We start from the raw sequence: 18547 nt of genomic DNA, 5'->3' as shown, positions 1-18547 counted from the left end.
TATCAATGACCATGTCTATACATGCAGGCCTGTGCCGTTTGTGGCATCACAAGTCTCCTTGTGGTGCCACAAACTGAACATGTTGCATGTTAAACCATGCACAGTGATGCTAATTTGCAGCATGGAGGCAAAATTTGCTGCCAGGATTTCCCAGTAGCAAAAAAACCCAACCCCTGGGAAAGAAGTGGAGAAAAGCACACCAAAATAGTGTGTGCCCAGACAAATGCAGAGATGGGAGAGCGGGCAGCCTTGAGATGGGGGACCACACAGCCCTGGGAGCAGGTAGCTCCCAGGCTGAGGCACATAGTGATGGGCTCTGCCATCTCTGCACACTGCAGAGGCTCCACACTGAGGCACGCTGCATCCCAGCCAGTGGGGCTGGCTGGGGCACAGCGTGTCTCAGCTTAGGGGCTCCTCTGTCTTCACATGCCACTCCCCATCTGGGTAGGGTGCAGGGTGCCTCAGCATGGGGACTGTGGCACCCTGCCAACTAGGCCTGTGCTGAGGTATGCTGTGCCCTAGCCAGCCCCCCCACAGCACATGGAGCCCTGTTAGAGGAGCAAACTGGGAGTTGGGAGGAGCTGGGTATGCACACTTTGCCCACAGCAGGACAATGTGTCCTGTAACAAAACACATGTGCAGGGGCCTGAGTTATGGCACAAATTTGTACTTCCAAATGTACTTCTGAGCATAACAGTCCATAGGGCTAGCATGTTTAACAGATGACAGTTTCTGTAGCCATAGGCTACAGGGAGAACTGTAGCTGGCAGCAGATTCAATTGCTTTAACTCCCCAACCTAAATGACCAGGAGAGTCCTTAGCACAACTCTAGAGCATTGTTTGACTGCTACCTCTGGAGAATAACATGAGATGTCTTCACCAGTTTGTCACCACACCAGAAGCATAGCAATGTGGCCAGGTACCCAGGGCACAAGGGCAGCAGCAAATTCCAGGTACTGCCGCTCCTACAGAATGACTGTGGGAGCTGCAGTTGGCAGCCATTTTTTTTCCCCATCCCAAGTTAGCACCTAGGGCAGTTGCCTGGTCACCTACCCTAGAGGTACCATTATACTGCACCCATATAAAGCCAACCACTAGGTAATTACAAGAGCTGTTGCAACAGACATCACAATGTCCCTTTTATCTTTCAAAACTGCACCTCACCAGCCAAAAGGGGGGCTTTGTTAAGTCAGTCAAAGAAGCAGTGGGCTAGTACTTCTTGCAACTAGATTTGATTTCAAATAAGGATGAGGTTGCAAAACTGGATGTATCTTCTACCAAGCCTGTAAGTATGTTGGGGATTGTTTGTCTCCAGGTGGAGCTCTCAATGTTGAAGTTCACCTGGTTCTGATCTGCCCAACTTGCCACCCTGTCTAGGTCTGCCTGTATCTGCAGCCTATTTTCTAGCATGACCACGCTCCCCCATAACTTGGTGTCATCTGTGAACTTGGCCAGTGAGCTTTTCACCCTCACATCCAAATCATTGATAATGATGTTGAAAAGCACTAGAGCAAGCCTGGACCCCTGAGGGACACCACTGGCCAGTTCTCACCAGGATAACACAGATCTGTTCATTAGAACTCTCTGGGTCCTACCCTGCAGCCAGCTTCCTACCCACCTAACTGTTGAGCAGTTAACCCCACAATTCTCCAGTTTTCCTATGAGAATATCATAGGATACCAGATCAAAAGTCTTTTGGAAGTCTAGGTATACAATGTTGACCTTCTCTCTCTCATCCAGGTGGCGAGTTACCTGGTCATAGAAGGAGATGAGACTGGTAAGACAAGGCCTGCCCATGATGAAGCTATGCTGGCTGTCATTCAGTATCCTACCTTCTGCAAGCATAATGCACATAGACTCCTTGATGAATTTTTCCAGGATTTTCCCTGGGATAGAAGTTAGGTTAATTGGCCTATAGTTGCCTGGGTCCTTTCTCCTTCCCTTCTTGAATATGGGCACAACATTGGGCCTCTTCCAGACTTCAGGGACCTCCCCCGAGCACCACAAGTTTTGGAAGAGTTTCACTAGAGGCCCCACGATGACTTTGGCCAGCTCCTTCAGCACTCTCAGATGAAGTTAATCCAGTCCTGCTGACCTATAAATGTCTAACTTTTCTAACTGTTCATCATGCACCAGCTCAACATCAACAGCAGGAAGATGGTCATTCACACCATGCCCATTCTGATTCTTATCTAGTATGATTTTCCTCTTAGTCCAGTGAAATACAAAAGCAAAGCAGTCATTCAGGAGTTCAGTTTTCTCCTGAGTGTCAGTAACCAGCTGTCCGGAGTTGTTAAGCAATGGCCTCATGCTTCCATTTCTTTTTCCTCCTGTTCCCTACATCCTTAAAGAAGGACTTCTTATTGTCCTTGATTTCTGTTTCTAGTTTAAATTCAGTCTCTGCCTTAGCGTTTCTAATCTGCTCCCTACAAGTGTGGGGCATTGTTGTATAGTCCTCCTTGGGGACTGTCTCAAGCTTCCATTGTTTATATGCCTCTTTCTCCTTTTTCAAGAGGACCATGGTATCCCTATTAAGCCAAGAGTGCTACCAGCCCTTCTGCTATCTTTCCTTGACATGGGAATGGACTTCTTTTGTGCTTTGAGGAATGTGTCCTTGAGGAATGACCGCTCTTCATGTGCTCCTTTCACCTCCAGTCCCCGGTCCTGCAGCACTATCCCTACTATTGCTCTGAGCCTGTTGAAATTCACTTTTTTTGAAGTCCAGAACTTCAACCCTGCTAGCTGATTTGCCTGCCTTGCAATGAACAGTGAACGTGATAGTTTCATGATTGCTGTTGCCTCTGTATTCAAGTCACTTGCCAGATCATCTCTTTTGGCCAAGACCAAGTCTAGGAGAGCATTACCTCTGGCTGGCCCATGCACTTCTTGAGTCAGGTAGAGCTCTTCAAAACAGGTCAGGAAACAGCACAACCGATCTGACTTAGCTGAGTGTTCTTCCAAAGAGATGTCTGGGTAATTGAAGTCATCCTTGGTGACCATGTTCTGCGTGTTTGGCCTCTGCCAGTTCTCGAGAGAACCCCAGATCAAGCTCCTCACCCTGGTTTGGTGCTCTATAGTATACACCTACAGTTAAATCTCTCTCACCGTGCCTCCCCCTCACTCCTGTGGTTTGACCCAGAGAGTTTTGAGCCACTCTTCTTTGGAGCCAATGTTGGCCTCCAAGGAGGTGTACTGCTGCCTCACATAGACAGCTACATCTCCACCTTTCTTTCGTACTCGGTCCCTTCTGTGCAGGGTGTAGCTCTCTATGGCTATGTTCTAATCATGTGAGGAGTCCCACCAGGTCTCTGTAATCCCTACTAGATCATAATGCCCACTAAAGAATAGGAGGGCTAGTTCCTTCTGCTTGTTCCCCATGCTCCTGGCATTAGTGTAAAGACTTGAGTCCTCCAGTTGAGATCTTCAGTTTCCTGTCATGTTGTCTCCTATTGTCTCCAACTTTGAAGCTTTCTTGTGTGCCAGGCCCCAGGCATGCTCCAGTCAGTGTTTCCCCATCCTAGTTTAAAGCCCTATCTACAAAATCAGCTATCCTGGCACAGGGACTTACCTCTTGGCATGAGGTGGATGCCATCCCTTCCCAAGAGTCCTCTCTCCCTGAAGTGTGTGCTGTGGCTGAAGAAACCAAAGCCCTCCCAGTAGCACCACTGCCAGAGTCGTCCGTTCACTTCTTTGATGCATCCTTCCTTCCTAGATCCACGGCCTGCAATTGGGAGCATAGAGGAGAAGACTACACATGCCCTCAGCCCCTTGAGCCCAGCTCCCAGAGCCCTGTAGTCAATCATGACCTGGTTTGGATTACTTCTGGCTGTGTCATTCGTGCCCACATGGACGAGAAGCATGGGGTAGTGGCTGGAGGGCAGGACGAGCCTAGGAATCCTCTCTGCAACATCCCAGATGTGGGCCCCAGGGAGGCAGCAGACCTCATGAGCTAGGGGGTCCAGAGTGCAGATGGGTCCCTTGAAGCCCTGCAGGATAAAGTCTCCCACCACCACCACCCTGCTTGAGGGTAGCAGTTTGCTGACTACCCACCTCCTACTCTGGTGTCTCCATTGGAGCCTTCTCATGCAGGGTGAGGGGAGCATACCTGTGGTGCAGTTCCAGGGAAAGGGCAGGCCTAGCCCTGCATGTCCTGGAGCCTGAGATGACCATCTTCCAGGTAGCTCTGGATGGGTCTTTTCAGCTAGCCTTCTTGTTGGCCACCTTCTCCTCTCTTCTTTTCATCTTCATTCTTCGGGAGAAGAGCCTGACTGGCTGTCCCAACCGCATATGCTTAGTGAGACCCATATGTAAGATGAGCTGGGCAGAAAAAAAATAGGTTTCATATAAAGTTAGCATTGCACTATTAATATATTAATTGCATTGGCATCAAGTAATTGCTATTAGGCAAGTTTTATAAACTGGGGACTAGGTTAATCATCTTGCTGAGGCTGGAAGCAACATCTAAAACTATGGACTCTAAAACTTCACAAATGTTGGTGTTGTTTGGATACAATATAACTTTCTGAATTTGCATCTGTCATGTCTCCTTTGCATGCCTCATGATCTCATTTCAAATTCCTGGTGACCTTTTCAGTCTTTCACAGATTCAAAGTGTATCAGTCAGTTATCCATCTGCCTCTTCTTAGAATCACATCCTCTCCTTCTTTGTCATATTGAGGCCTCCTACACCTGACATTCTGTTGTTGTTTCTTTCAGGCTACCTAATGCTCTGAGCATTGGTCCCTATGAAAATTCATCAGATGAGAATTCCAAGGGCTGTATAGCCATACATAGAAAGAGTGTGTGTTAAGCTGAGACTTAATAAGATACATCTGGCAATTAATGATTCAGGTATGACCATTCAAGGAAGATGAGTAATGTTATTTACAGGGGGTGCATCTACATGAGTGCTTTACTGTAAAGCTGGTTAATTTGCTCTGCAGTAAAGTGTCACTGTCTGTACAAGTGCATTGGTATTAGGATGCAGTAAATTAATTAACCTCACCATAAGATAGTACTTTCAGGGACAGTACTGTCTTACAGCAGAATAATTAAATGTAATGAAATGCATGTGTAGGTGATGACAGGGGCTGGCTGGGGTATGAGGGTGCTAAAGTGCAGGGGATGCCTGCTGCATCACTCTGCACTTTAACACTCTTATACCCCACTCTGCCACCCAACCCTGCCACCCAGAGCCCAGGACTAACTCTCCAAGCCTGTTGCCAGTTCAGGGCTGCTCAGCCCTGGCTCAACCTGCTGCTGTCCTGAGTGCATGTGTAGATACTGTGCCTGGGTGTAGCTGACTCCAGTTCAAACTGCTCTGGAGCTTACTGAGTAGTGTTAATTTCACATGTAGATGCACCCTGTATGTATTAGCCTAACTCCATACTGAGTTCCTAAGATTAAGGTGTGGTGTAGCTCAAAGACGTGCTGTAAAACCAGTACATTGGTGTTCTAGGTTTGTGTCTCAGTGAAATGGGACTGGGCCCCAGGAAGATTGTGATGCCCCCTGGTGGCCTCATGGCTCCTTCTCTGCTCCTAGTTCCTTTCCCCTCACCTGCCACAATTTTGTTGAAATAATTTGATTATGAAAAAGGAGGCTGCCTGTGACTGAGTAGTATTCTCTCACCTTGGAACTGACTGAATTATTCGGACTGCTAGGTATCCCCCTACACGTTCCTGCCACACCTTGATGGAATTTATGTCTGGGAGGGTGGATGTTCTTGCTTGCACATCCATCTGATCTCATCATGGATTTTCTGCAGAGCTCCAACCTTCCCTATACTCTGCCCCTTTCCTCTCAGGTGGATGTTCACTGTTCTCCGTGGATGTTGAGCGGAGACTGTCTGGGTCTCTCTCCTAGACCTTCAGCTCACAGTAGGTTATCCTATTTCCTCCTCAGCTCCATTGCTCTGTGAATATTTTCCTCACATCAAAGAAGCATTGTCTCTCAGAGATCCCTTGGAGTTCTTCCTTTGTAGGTCCAGAGGCTGCCACCTCAGCCCTCTTCAATTATCCTCTTTGGGGCTTGTAGGTTGCTTCCCCCTTTTTCTTTAAATCAAATCAAATCAACAGGTGAAGGGTTCTTCACCTCCCTTTTTATTGCTATTAATCCTCCTTAGTGCAGAGGGTTTTAAATCAAAGGTAGGGCCCCTGGCTGGGTCCTTTTCTCACTCTATTCTTTTCCATCTCAAAATTACCTAGTACCTCCTTCAGGTCTCTTCTCCCCTTCTTTTGTGTCTATTCTGCCATTGACAGTGTGTCTCTGCTCGGTTCTTCGCACACCAGCAAGACGCCTATACTCTATTTCTTATGCTGGCAGCCTCAAGGTTGCCGCTGTCCTTACTTGCCATAGCAAACCAGTCCACTTTAATTCACTCCCTTTTCCTCCTTTCTTGGTGGGCTGGCCCAACCACTCCCCATGGGGATTCTTCCCCTGGAGGACCAGCCTGGTCTTCTGTGAAGACAGGGCCTCCATCCTTCCCCCTTTCCCCAGTTACTTATCTCTTTTGTGCAAAGAGATTGATCTCTGTCTTTAGGGCTTGTCTCATTCTCCATAGCTTCTGAGGTCTAGTGTGCTGGGCTGCTCCTCTGGGTTCCTTCCCCTTCCTGCTTCCTCCAGTCTTGTTTCTTCTTGGGGACACTGAATGCTGAATTTCCCTCAGCATCCTCCCTTTAAACTGCCCACTGTCTGCCGTGGGCCAATCAGGGCTAGCTCCTCAGAGCACAGGTTCTTGCACTCCCAGGGTTGCTGGCAGCTCTGCTTCCCTGGCTGTCTCTGCTACTCCACTCATCTGGATCCAGATGGGTGAGTTCCCCTGCTCGCAAAGCTGTTTCTGCAGGAGTGTGATAGGAGCCTGGACACCAGCCAAATGTCCTAAAAGTGATCCCCTGTCTTTCCCTTGGCCAGTAGGTCCCTCCCAGACTCAGCTTTTGAGGTCTAGACTGGGACCAGCAAAGTGGGTCTTCCTGGCCCATTTGTGCCCCCAGGGCATCTATTGCCTTAAAGGCTATTTGTAGTCTCTTTCCACCCCTACAGCCATGCCCATACCTCACAAATATTAATGGTTAATCACTCCAGTGGGCACCTTGCTCCCATACAATGTCTGGACTCCTCAGGCCTTCATGCCCTTGTTGAGTCCTTAGTCTTTTCAGCTTCGCCCCTTTCCTCTAGCTGGGTCCATAGCCCAACACCCTCTGTTCTGGACCTTAGTTCCTGTGACTTGCCCCCATCTCACTCCTCTTGGGGTCCCTGGCCCCTCGTTTTTATCCCTCATGGGTTATGGTCCCTGGCCCTGATTTTTGTCCTTCATGGGCTCCAGCCCTAGCCTTTCTGGCTCCAGGCCACTTCTTTTGCCTTTCTTGCTTCGGGCTTTATTTAACCCTCACAGTTTCCACCTGTCAGCATCTTGAGCCCTGGCCCTTGGAGGGGCTCAAAACACCCACATGCTCTTTGGGCATGCCTGTGGTTTAAACCATGATATGTCTCTCAGGAGCCCCACTGTGGCCTCCTCATCAGCCCTTATAGCAACTTCTGGCCCACCAGTTTAAAGCTTAATCAAAAATACAAGCCCATTGGTTACAACTAGAATTCTCCCCTCGTAATTCCTTGCAAGCTATAACCTCTTCACATGCAGTTCCCCAGGGAAGCTCAGGTGTCTGTCAGTCACTCTCCTCTAGCCATCCTGCTCAGGTGCTCCTCTCCCTGCTATCTGCAGGGCCAGACTGCCTACGTGGTCTCAGGCACTGGTCTTAAGAGCCTCCAAGGTGCTCTTCCTGCCAAGTGGCTCCCCAGCCACCCACATGAGTTTCACTTATGCCTGATAGTCTCCAGGTGAGCTTATGGCTGCTACTCTATAACAGTGCCCTTGCTGCCCCAGCAGGGTTTGTCCCTACTGTATGTGAGCTGCTAGCTCTGCAATAGGTACTTGTAGCCTATAGGTCCCTGCTGCTTACTCCTCTTCAGCCCATAATGAGCAGTCTTCCCTCACTTGGGGACCTCCTTGTGGCTTCTTTGCTCTTAAAGTAATGGGAGCCCCTAGCTCCTTGTTACACTCAGTAACTCCAGACTGCTTCAGAAACTGCTTCTGAGGTCCAAACTTATGCTCTTAGATCCCATACTGAAGAAGTCTGTTGCATGCTACAGCATGCAGGGAAATGTTGCAAGGTTACACAAGATAATTAAAGATTGGGTCCTGACATCAGTGACTATCTAGTTTGAAGCCCTGCACCATATGAAATATCTGATAGCCATTGTAGATGCTACAACTGAAGAGTATGCCTTATCTTAGGTCTGTTGGAAGTACGTAATTAATAAGCCTACCAATACTACACAAGCTCCAAAGTGTTCCAGTGCATTCTCTCCACAGTTTGTCCAATGTTACCAAAGATACTACACATCAGTAACACCAGCAGCTGTGGCTTAGACCAGGCACTGATGATGGTCAGTGGTGTGTTAAAAAGTTGTAATTTTTAAAGCTGTTTAATCAAAGAAGAACAACTCTTTAATGAATGTACACCCATGCTTAGATACAGTAAAAACCAGCCTGACCCTTCTCCCAGTGGTCATACCAAACTTTGACTTAAATCCTTTCTATTTTTTCTTTATATCAATAAAAGTTCATTTGACCTTTCCCCTTTTTCTATGATCTTCTGTGTCTTGCTCTGGTCTGAAATTACCTGGGTAATTGATTCTCTTGTGGCTGTTTTAGATTGTGACGCAGACAGAAAGAGGAAACAGGAGAAACCTGATGCAAAAAGTCCCTTCACTTGGAAAACCGCAAATACTTTGAATGATACTTCAAGTGAGCATTCGAACTTCTGGATGCTTATGTGAACGGATGTGCTCAGCTATCACTGGTTATTACATTTTCCAATTAGGATTGGATTATGAGATGTCCATAATTAAATAACAGGAAACGATGCATTCAATAGTCAGAACATAGATAGTCTTGCTGACTGTGAGAAAGCATGAGCTGGTTAACCAGGGCAATGTTTAGGAAGAAATATTAATTAGCACCCTGAGGATCATCTCTTCATTCAGTATTTGCCATCCCTCAAAACTCTTGCCCTGTATCACAGGAGGTAATACACAATAGATGAGAAACAGAGTCATAGACTTGCCTAACATAGAGAGTCAGTGCTACAGCCAGGCACCGAGCCCACGTCTCTGTAACTGCTGTCCAGGACTGTCAGGGCACCCAGTGGGACAGTACCCCCAGGGTAAACCTATTGAGAAACAATCCAACCCATGGCCTCCTACCATTCTGTCTGAGCTTGCCTGTCGGTGGTAGAAAGTGCCATAATATTGAGACAGAGTTTAGCTGAAGCTCCCTTGGAGAATTTCTTTTAAGATACTTTATGCTAATGAAAGTACAAGTGGCACCAAGATGGATTGTGTTCAAGTTTTGAGACCTTATTTTGACAGTTCTAAAATAATTTTTTTCCTCATGCAGAAACTCGCTGGACTTAATCTGCCTGATGAACAGGAGGCTTGTGTGAGTTGGCAGCGATCCGATCTGACTTTGGATCCAGCTGCTTCAGATGGCCGCGATCCAATCCAGAGCTCTGGACTGGGTTTCTGCCGGAGTGATCTGGCCAGAGCGGCTCTGAAGCTTTGGACCCACCTCAGAGATCCGGCCATAGGGTATAATGGGGAATCAATGAAATATCTATAACTCTGTTGTTTTTTGTCTGATTTGGATGAAACTTGCAGGGATGGTAGCCTCTGCTGAGAGCATGAACTATGCCAAGCTTCAGGAAGATCAGTTCAGAGGTTTGGGGGGAACTGTACCCCAAGTTCTTGAAAGCTAAACTCAAGTCATGCCTGAATGTTACACCACAGGGGGGTGAACACTAGAGGCCTGGTGGCTCCTGGTGAGGTCACAAAGCCTGACAAGTTTCAAGAAGATTGGTGCAGGGGTTTGGTGGGAACTGCCCCGCAAGCTGTGGAAAGCAAACCTCGTGCCAAGGGTGACACTGCATGTGTTAAGGCGCAGCGGGGTGACAGCTGCAGGGATGGTGGCCTCTGCTGCGGCCACGAAGCCTGCCAGCTGTCAAGGAGATCGGTGCAGGGGGGTTCTGGGGCCCTACACCCCTAGCTGCTGACAGACAAAACTCATGACATGGGTGCTTGTGGGACTGTCTCTGTCTTGGGACAGTTGATTGTCTGTATTGATTCTTTCCTCTCCTTAGCCTGGTTTTGTAGGTGCTAATTGATGGCAATTAACTGGGTACATTACCTAGGTCCTGTGTATTGAGCTGGCCCCTGAGTGAATCATGATGGATTGGTAACTGGGAACACAGGAGCTTAGCAGCCAGGCCTGCAGTAGTGTCTCCCCTCCCCACCCCAAGACAGAGACAGTCACAAGTACCCATGGCACGAGTTTTGCTTGTCTGCAGCTTGAGGGGAAGTTCCCCCCAAACCCCTGCACTGATCTTCTTGAGACTAGGCAGGCTGTGTGGCCTCAGTAAGCGCTACCAGCCCTGCAGTTTTCACTCCCCTGTGGTGTCACTCATAGACGTGGCAGATGGCCTGCACCTATCTTCTTGAAACTTGGCAGACTTTGTCATCTTAGTAGAGGCTACCACCTCTGCAGTAATCACCCCACTATACTGTAATATCTAGATGTGATGTGAGTTTTGCTTTCATGAATTTGGGGTGCCGTTCCCCCCAAACACATGCACCAATCTTCTTGAACCTTCACACAATTCATCCTCTCTGCAGAGTCCACCACCTCTGAAAGTTTAATTCAAATCAGACTAAAAACAACAAAGTTATAGAAATTTTATTGTTTCTCCATTATACCCTGTGGCCAGATCTTGGAGGTGGCTTGAGGCGGCTCTGAACCACTTTGGGAAGCCGAACGAGGTAGCGCTTCGACCCAGATGTGTTGCTTTGAACCCTGAAGCATCAGAAGCTTCTCTGGATCTGAAGCTCTGTCCAAAGCCTGGCAGAGCCCTAGTGAACAGAGTACCATGAGACTGAGAAGCAAGGAGAAAACCTGAGTGAACCGTTCTGTACCCATCTGGCTATCCTGTATGTCTGGAGCTATCAGCATGATGCAGGCAGCTGTGCTCAGCTTTAGGAGCAGAACTGGGGGCAGGGGGGGACAGTGCAAAGAGGAGAATTTCTCAGACTCTCTGGAGAGAGAATATACCTTTCCTGTAATCAGACAAACATATGGCCTTTGGGCAACTTAGCACAAGTTAGATATGGATAAAAGACAGGAGAACATGGATAAAAAAAGAACACAATTATTGCCAAAGTGTTAATGAAAGAACCAATGCAATAAAAAACACAGAAAAAAGAAGTGTAAAAGCAGAATGGACGGTTGGTTTCTATCTGCATTTATATCTTATCTCTGGTTATAATGGAATAAAGCAGGATAGAGTTATACCTTATAGACTAACTAAATCATTACTCTATCTGAGAGATCCTGGATGATTGGAGAAGAGCAAACATTGTGCCCAGATTTAAGAAAGGGAAAAAGGAGGATCCAGGGAACCACAGACCAGTCAACCTCACCTCAGTCCCTGGAAAAATCATGGAACAAATCCTCAAGGAATCTGTTTCTAAGCACTTGGAGGAGAAGAAAGTGATTAGGAACAGTTGGCATGGATTCATCAAGGGCAAGTCTTGCCTGAGCAACCTGATCATCTTCTATGGTGAAATGACTGGCTCTGTAGACATGGGAAGACTGTTGGTTGTGGTATACTTTGATTTTAGCAAGCTATCCAGGTTGTAGCCATACCGATCTAGAGGCAAAAGTAATCAGAACTCATGGTAAAAGTGATATCTTTTATTACACCAACTAGATTTTTTGCAAAAAAAATTCTTTATTTGCAAGCTTTCAGGTACAGGCACCCTTCTTCAGGCATAGGAGAAAAGATTGTAAAAGTTCTCCTAGATAGAAATGAAAGTTCATATTTCATAGGAGGGTTGCAGGTGTGGTAAAATCTCCTGTTTGGAACAGTTCATTTTATGCAGATTAGGCTCAGAGAAAAGTTGGACTAGTCTGTTTACCTTGAACTTGTTTGGTGGCAAGAAGGATGTAGAGTAATTTTCTTCTGGTTATGATGTTTCGTATTTCACAGTGGAGTAAAAAGTTGGAATACTCCTCTGGGTGGGAATTTCTTATGTGGTGAGGTGTCTTTAGGCTCTGTGATAATGTAAATTACCCCAAACAAAGGCAGCAGCAGTAGCAAATATGAAAAGTGATAATCAGAAGGAAATATCCCATCCCGATGTGCACAGGGCAGGGAGGCAGCTGCCCCGAAACCAACACAGCTCCTCCCACATTGGGGCTTAGCCAGACAGCAGTGGTGCCCTGCTGCCTGGGCTGACCAGGAGCAAAACTGCTCCTGGTCAGCATCTATATGTGTGCTACTGTGCATTACCTAATACATTGTTTATCTAGTACCTGTATGTGTTGGTACTAGCAAATGGTGCATTAGACTATTTTAATATGCAGTAAGTCCAGCTCACATATAGACGGTGACACCTTACTGTGCATTAGATGAGTCTGACGTGCAGTAAAGTGTCTCGTGTAGATGTGCCCACTGTATATCTAACCCTGGTAGTGGGACATTTTGAGATTCTCCATAGGATGGTGAAACCCACATGTCTCATTCAACTCTCCTAAGCATCTGTGAACATCTGCTGTGCAGAAATGAATGAATAGAGAAGCCAGAACACAAATATTTGAGCTTCTGTTTTCAGAGTATGAACCTAGAAGTATTACCTGCATATTACAAGTAAGGATATAAAAATGACTAAGAAAATATGTACTTTGAACAATTAGACTCAATGAAACTGAGATAGATTGGATGGCTATGTCTTGCCTACATAAGACTGCTGCTGTAAAATGAAAAAAACCCTGATATTAAATTATCTTTTGATGGATTTTTATTCAAATATGTTTGAGGTCAGCATGGAAGATTTATTCATCAAGAATGGAAAAGGTTACTGCTACTTATCAAAAGTCCCCCTAGATGGACTCACAGCAGGAAATAAGCAAGACAGGTTTATGGGTAAATTAATAAGATTTATGGCATCAAGCAAGGCAGATTCAAGCATAATAGGCATTCTCCCTGATGTAAAGTCCTCCATATATGCAGATAATGAGAGGAGCAAAATGGAGATTACTTTATGAGGAGGCAAATGCATACCACTAGAGCCAGGATTACATAACTATGGAAAACAGATATTTCAGTTAAAAGAATAACTCTAAAGCACCTTTTTCTCAGTGTGGTTACAGGTGCAGCATCCCACTTGGCTGGAATGGATTGTGTTAGTCATGTTGAGGTAGCAGAACAACATGTTTTGGATTTGTTTTTGGAGGAAGAACAAATCAGGACTTCGGCTTGTAGAAGCACATGAGTGAGTGTGGCCCTGTTGGTTAGAGCACAATGATCACAAGTTCAATTCCAAACTATGTTTTGGCAAGTCAAGTCATATCTCTTCATCTTTGTTCCCTGCTCGGAAATAGGGCTGATAATTAGACCAAGGTGGGAAAAGTTTTACTGTCTTAGGAACTTTTTGAAGACCTAAAAAAAATATTCCTGCTTGGCACTGGGGTGATTTCATAGATAGATTTCATAGATTTTTAGGGTCAGAAGGGACCTTAAAGACCTCCAAGGTAGGGGAGGGCACCACCTCCCTTGGAAGGCCATTCCAGATTCTGGTCACGCTTACCATAAAGAAGTTCTTCCTGATGTCTAATTTAAATCTGCTCTCTGTCTGTTTGTGAGCGTTGTTTCTAGTTACCCCAAGGAGTGCACTGGTAAACAGAGTATCTCCTATTCCTTGTTGCCTCCCCCTACACGCCCCCTCAATGAATTTATAGATGGCCACAAGATCACCCCTCAGTCTTCTCTTACAAAGGCTGAAGAGGTCCATGTCCCTCAATCTCTCCTTGTAGGACCTTACCCGCAGTCCCTTAACCATATGAGTGGCCCTCCTCTGTGTTGGCTTTGATTAAAGGTCTGTTTTTTGGGAATTGACTTATAGGTATAGGTATATACATCAGAAGGGGTCAAGATGGGCAGCAGGGATTAACTAGATTTCTAGGAAGCTTGGGTCTCACACAGAGTTCCATATAGCTCTGGAAGCAGACAGGTTGTCTAGCACAACAGGGCCGACAGATGGACACAGCCTGAGAATTGAGGGGGGGTATGCTGTAGCATGAGATCACAGCCTTCAAAGCAGACAGGTTGTCTAACACAACAAGGACATATAGCCTGGGAACCAAGGAGGTATGTACCATACTGTCCCATAACATGAGATAAGTGACACCAGCTATAAGGCTTCAGAGCAGCAGGGGGGCTGAGTCCCAGTTTTGGGGGAACAGACCAAATTAGAAGAAGGCCCAGAAGGCTACATGGATGTGTGATCACAGAGAGATAACCAACCAGAGATAGCCATGGATGAAGAGTCATCAGGAGTCATCAAGGGGAGAGGAGAATACAGAAGCAGAGATTTGAGAGTAACAAATGGTCCCTCCCTGTACCTCCTTCTCTTCTTCCTTTCTGTCCTTCCCATCCCTCCATCTCCTCCCAGAGAAGGGTCCCTGTACCCTGGGAAGGGTCCTTGAGGCCACCATGGACAGAGGGAAAACACCAGTAGCCCCTCTCATACACCACACTGGAGGGGGGTTGTGGGCCTTGGCATCCAACCTCCAAACTGCTGACATCTGACACCTAAAAGAGACAGCATCAGAGTGGAGCCTGAATCCTGACCAGATGTACTTTGACTATGATGACAGCCCTAGAATTGGTAGATACAGGATTGCTTGGTTGTTTGTATTGTTGGTTTTTTGTTTTCACTGTGTATCAATACCTTTGCCTATTACTGAATGGAAAGGTCGTGGTTGGTCAGGGGGTTGTGCTTGCCTGGAGGGTTGGGCTGAGTCCTAAATCCAGTGCCAACACTCTGGACTCTCTCAAGGTTATCCACGTCCCTTTTGAAGTGCAGCACCCAAAACTGGATGCAGGAATCCAGTTGCAGCCTCACCAATGCCTCATAGAGGGGAAGTATCACCTCCTTAGATCTGCTCATGATGCACCTGGTAATGCATGACAGAGTGCGGTTAGCTTTACCTTTTGCTTCATCACATTGATGAATCATGTTCATCATGCAGTCGACTCTGACTCCAAGATCTCTTTCTCTTGCTGTGCTGCTTAGAAAGTCATCCCCCATGTTGCTGATTCTTTCTTCCTAGGTGCAGCACTTTGCACTTATCTTAGTTAAACTGTATCCTTTTCTTTTCTGCTGGCTTTTCCAACCTGTCCAAATCTGCCTGAATCCATTTCCTGTCCCCCAGTGTGTTTACTTTGCCCTATAATTTGGTGTGTGTGAATTTGGGCAGAGTGTTCTGCATGCTCCCATCCAAGTCACTGATGAAGATATTGAACAGCACTGGTCTCCACTGCCCACATCTTTCCAGGTCAATACTGATCCACCCTCTGGGTACATCTCATAACCCAATTTGACACCCATCTGACCATGTAATCATCTACAACAAAGGTGCTTAGTTTATTTATAAGAATGGGATAAATGATACTGAGTGCTAAAGGCTAGGTACAGACATTCAAAAAGCCTGAGGGGGAATCAATTTATGCTACACAGTTTTCCATAAGTGGTATAGTTTAGTTTGGTAGTGAACAGAATTTTTGTCCTTTGGTGGTGGTGGGGGAGAGGTGGGGGTAGGGTGCAGAATCTTAGACTGGGTTCTGCTCTGCCATTTTTAAACTAGTCTATGTGTACTAAACTTATGTTCTGTTACAGATATGAACCAATTTCTGATCATTTATACCAGTTAAAGTGTAATGTCTGTACCTGGCCTAAAAGATCATTTTTGTGAAAAATTAGACATTCCTTCTTCTGCCTCCCTGCAAGTCCTCCTGCCCCACATTCATGCAAAAGGTTGTTTAACTAGACTAGCCTAGGAGGTGAGGACCCTGGTTCAGATCCCTTCTCCAAATCATTACCCAGACTAAACTTGGTTATTGGCTATTTTGTGGGTGTTTCTCCTATTTTTACTCAAAATTCCACTCTGTACCTAAGAAATCATTCTGATGAAACTCATCAGAACAGATACACATCCAACCAAAGCTTAAGGTCTGACATATTGTTAGTGTCTGATGAAAATCCAATTCAATGAACAATTTCTGACCAGCTTCAAAAACTCTACTTCCTGTCTCCTAGTCTCAGTCTATTTTGCCTGTTTGTATTATAAAATAATTGTAATAGATCATCACTTACAGTGGTGCTTCCATTGCACCTAGTTCAATGCCTATTACATTGTGTTTAGATATCCTGATCTTGGTTTCCTGCTCTAAATTCTACTATAATTAAAATATTTAAAACTAATGACAATAATGATATTAGGGAGATAGAAGTTCCAAAACTGAAATTTAGGTTGAGGGACTTTAATGTTGGAAATTTGCCAATATATTTTAAATGATTCTGAGAGGATCCCCAGGCTTGTCTGGCCCTCTGAGTACCCCATGCTCCTCATCCATGTGGGAACAAATGACACAGCCAGAAGTAATCCGAACTGGGTCATGAGTGACTACAGGGCTCTGGGGGGCTTGGGTCAAGAGGTTAAGGGTTCAGGTAGTCTTTTCCTCTGTGCTCCATGTTGCAGGCCGGCATCCTAGAAAGGATGAATGCATCAAGGAAATGAACCAACATCTCTAATGATGGTGCCACCAAGAGGGCTTTGGTTTCCTGAACCACAGCGTGCACTTAAGGGAGAGAGGACTCCTGGGAAGAGACTGTATTCACCTCATGTGGAGAGGTAAGTCCCTGTTCTTCACCAGGTTAGCTGATCTTCCTGATAGGGTTTTAAACTAAGTTTGCAGGGGGATGGGGAAACACTGATTGGAGCATGCTCGGGGAAGCCCCATAGATAGGAACACAAGGAGGGCCATTCTCACAGAAGCTGAGGGAATAATTCTCCTTCAGTGTGATGGGAAGTTGAGGGCCTTGGTAGGAGGACTCAGGTGCCTGTACACTAATGCCAGGAGCATGGGGAACAAGTAGGAACTAGCCTTCTTGCTCTCCAGTGGCCATTCTGATCTAGTACGGTAAAACACCCCTTAAAAGGGTAAACACCCAGCTTGACTGGACAGCCAGGTCAAGGAGGACAGTGCTGAGGGATCCTGATGACCACAGATGCCAGACTCATGAGTGGGGCGGGCTGTTTCTTTCTTTTCTCCTTTTTTTCTTTCTTTTATTGGTTGTTATTGGGGCCTTGTAGGGCACCCAGAGCCCAAACCGGGGAGGCACCCCAATTGACCAGAAGGGTCGAGAAGAAGCAAGGAGGCTGCTTCGCTGAACCCAAGGGCTCAGAGACAGGGCCAAGGCAGAGGTTGAGACAGGGCCAGTCTCACACCCTGTAGATACCTGGGGTGAAGAAAGACACTGAGGGATGGGCAAGAGGAGATAAGAGCAGGAGTGAACATCAAGGAGACAAGGCAGTGACCTATCATCTGGTCATCCTGAAGGCTGGTGTATGGCGGGGTGTAGGGGAGGTAGAGCCCCAAGAATGCTGGCAAGGGGCAGCGCTTGGTCTGCGAGTTTCTGTGAGGGAAAGTCCCACTACTGAATGGAAGATCAAGACATGGAAGGAAAGCATTAAGGCCTCCCTCAGGGTTGAATGCAGCCCAACCCCCAAGTCTCAGAGACCCACCCCAAGGCCTGAACTGGGCATGCATTCCAAGGCTACTAGAGAATGCCTACACCAAACTGGGTGGGCACACAAGGGTGAGGAACTTGGTCTAGAGTTTGCCTGAGAACTATCAGAGGCCGTGCGTGCACAGGACATGGTCGTCATGGGCAACTCCATTAATCCATTAATTAATTTTGAAGTTTTGGACTTAAAAAATGCAAACTTCAACAAGCTCAGGTCACTAGTAGGGAATGCGCTACAAGACTAGGAACCGAAGGGGAAAGGAGTGCATGAAAAGTGATCATTCATAAAGGACATGATCCTTGAAGAACAAAGGAAGTCCATTCCCATGCGGAGGGAACACAGCAAAAGGGCTGGGAAGCCCTCTTGGCTAAACAGGGAAATCATGGTCCTCTTAAAGAAGAAGAAAGAGGTGTACAGTCAATGGAAGCTAGGGACAGCCCCCAAGGAGGACTATATAGCAATGACTCGCTCTTGTAGAGATCAGATTAGAAAAGTTAAGGTGGTGACTGAACTAACATTAGCAACGGGAATCAAGGCCAACAAGAATTCCTTCTTTAGGCACATAGGGAACAGAAAGGAAATGAATGGGAGTGTGGGGCCACTGCTCAACAACTCAGGACAGCAATTACCATCACTCAGGAGAAAACTGAACTCCTGAATGACTACTTTGCTTCAGGCTGTCACTGGGCCAAGGGGAAAATCACACCAGCTAGGGTACAGAACGAGCAGGGTTCAAATCTGCCTTCCTACTATTGCTGTAGAACTGGTGTGTGATCAGTTAAAGAAACTGAGTGTATATAAGTGAGCAGGACCAGATGAGCTTCAATGCATCTTCAGAAAAACTAAAG

The sequence above is a fragment of the Crocodylus siamensis genome, chromosome 12, assembly GCF_052110815.1.
Source record: "Crocodylus siamensis isolate JL-2025a chromosome 12, ASM5211081v1, whole genome shotgun sequence".
Taxonomy (NCBI): Eukaryota; Metazoa; Chordata; order Crocodylia; family Crocodylidae; genus Crocodylus; species Crocodylus siamensis.
This window is presented reverse-complemented; position numbering follows the sequence as displayed.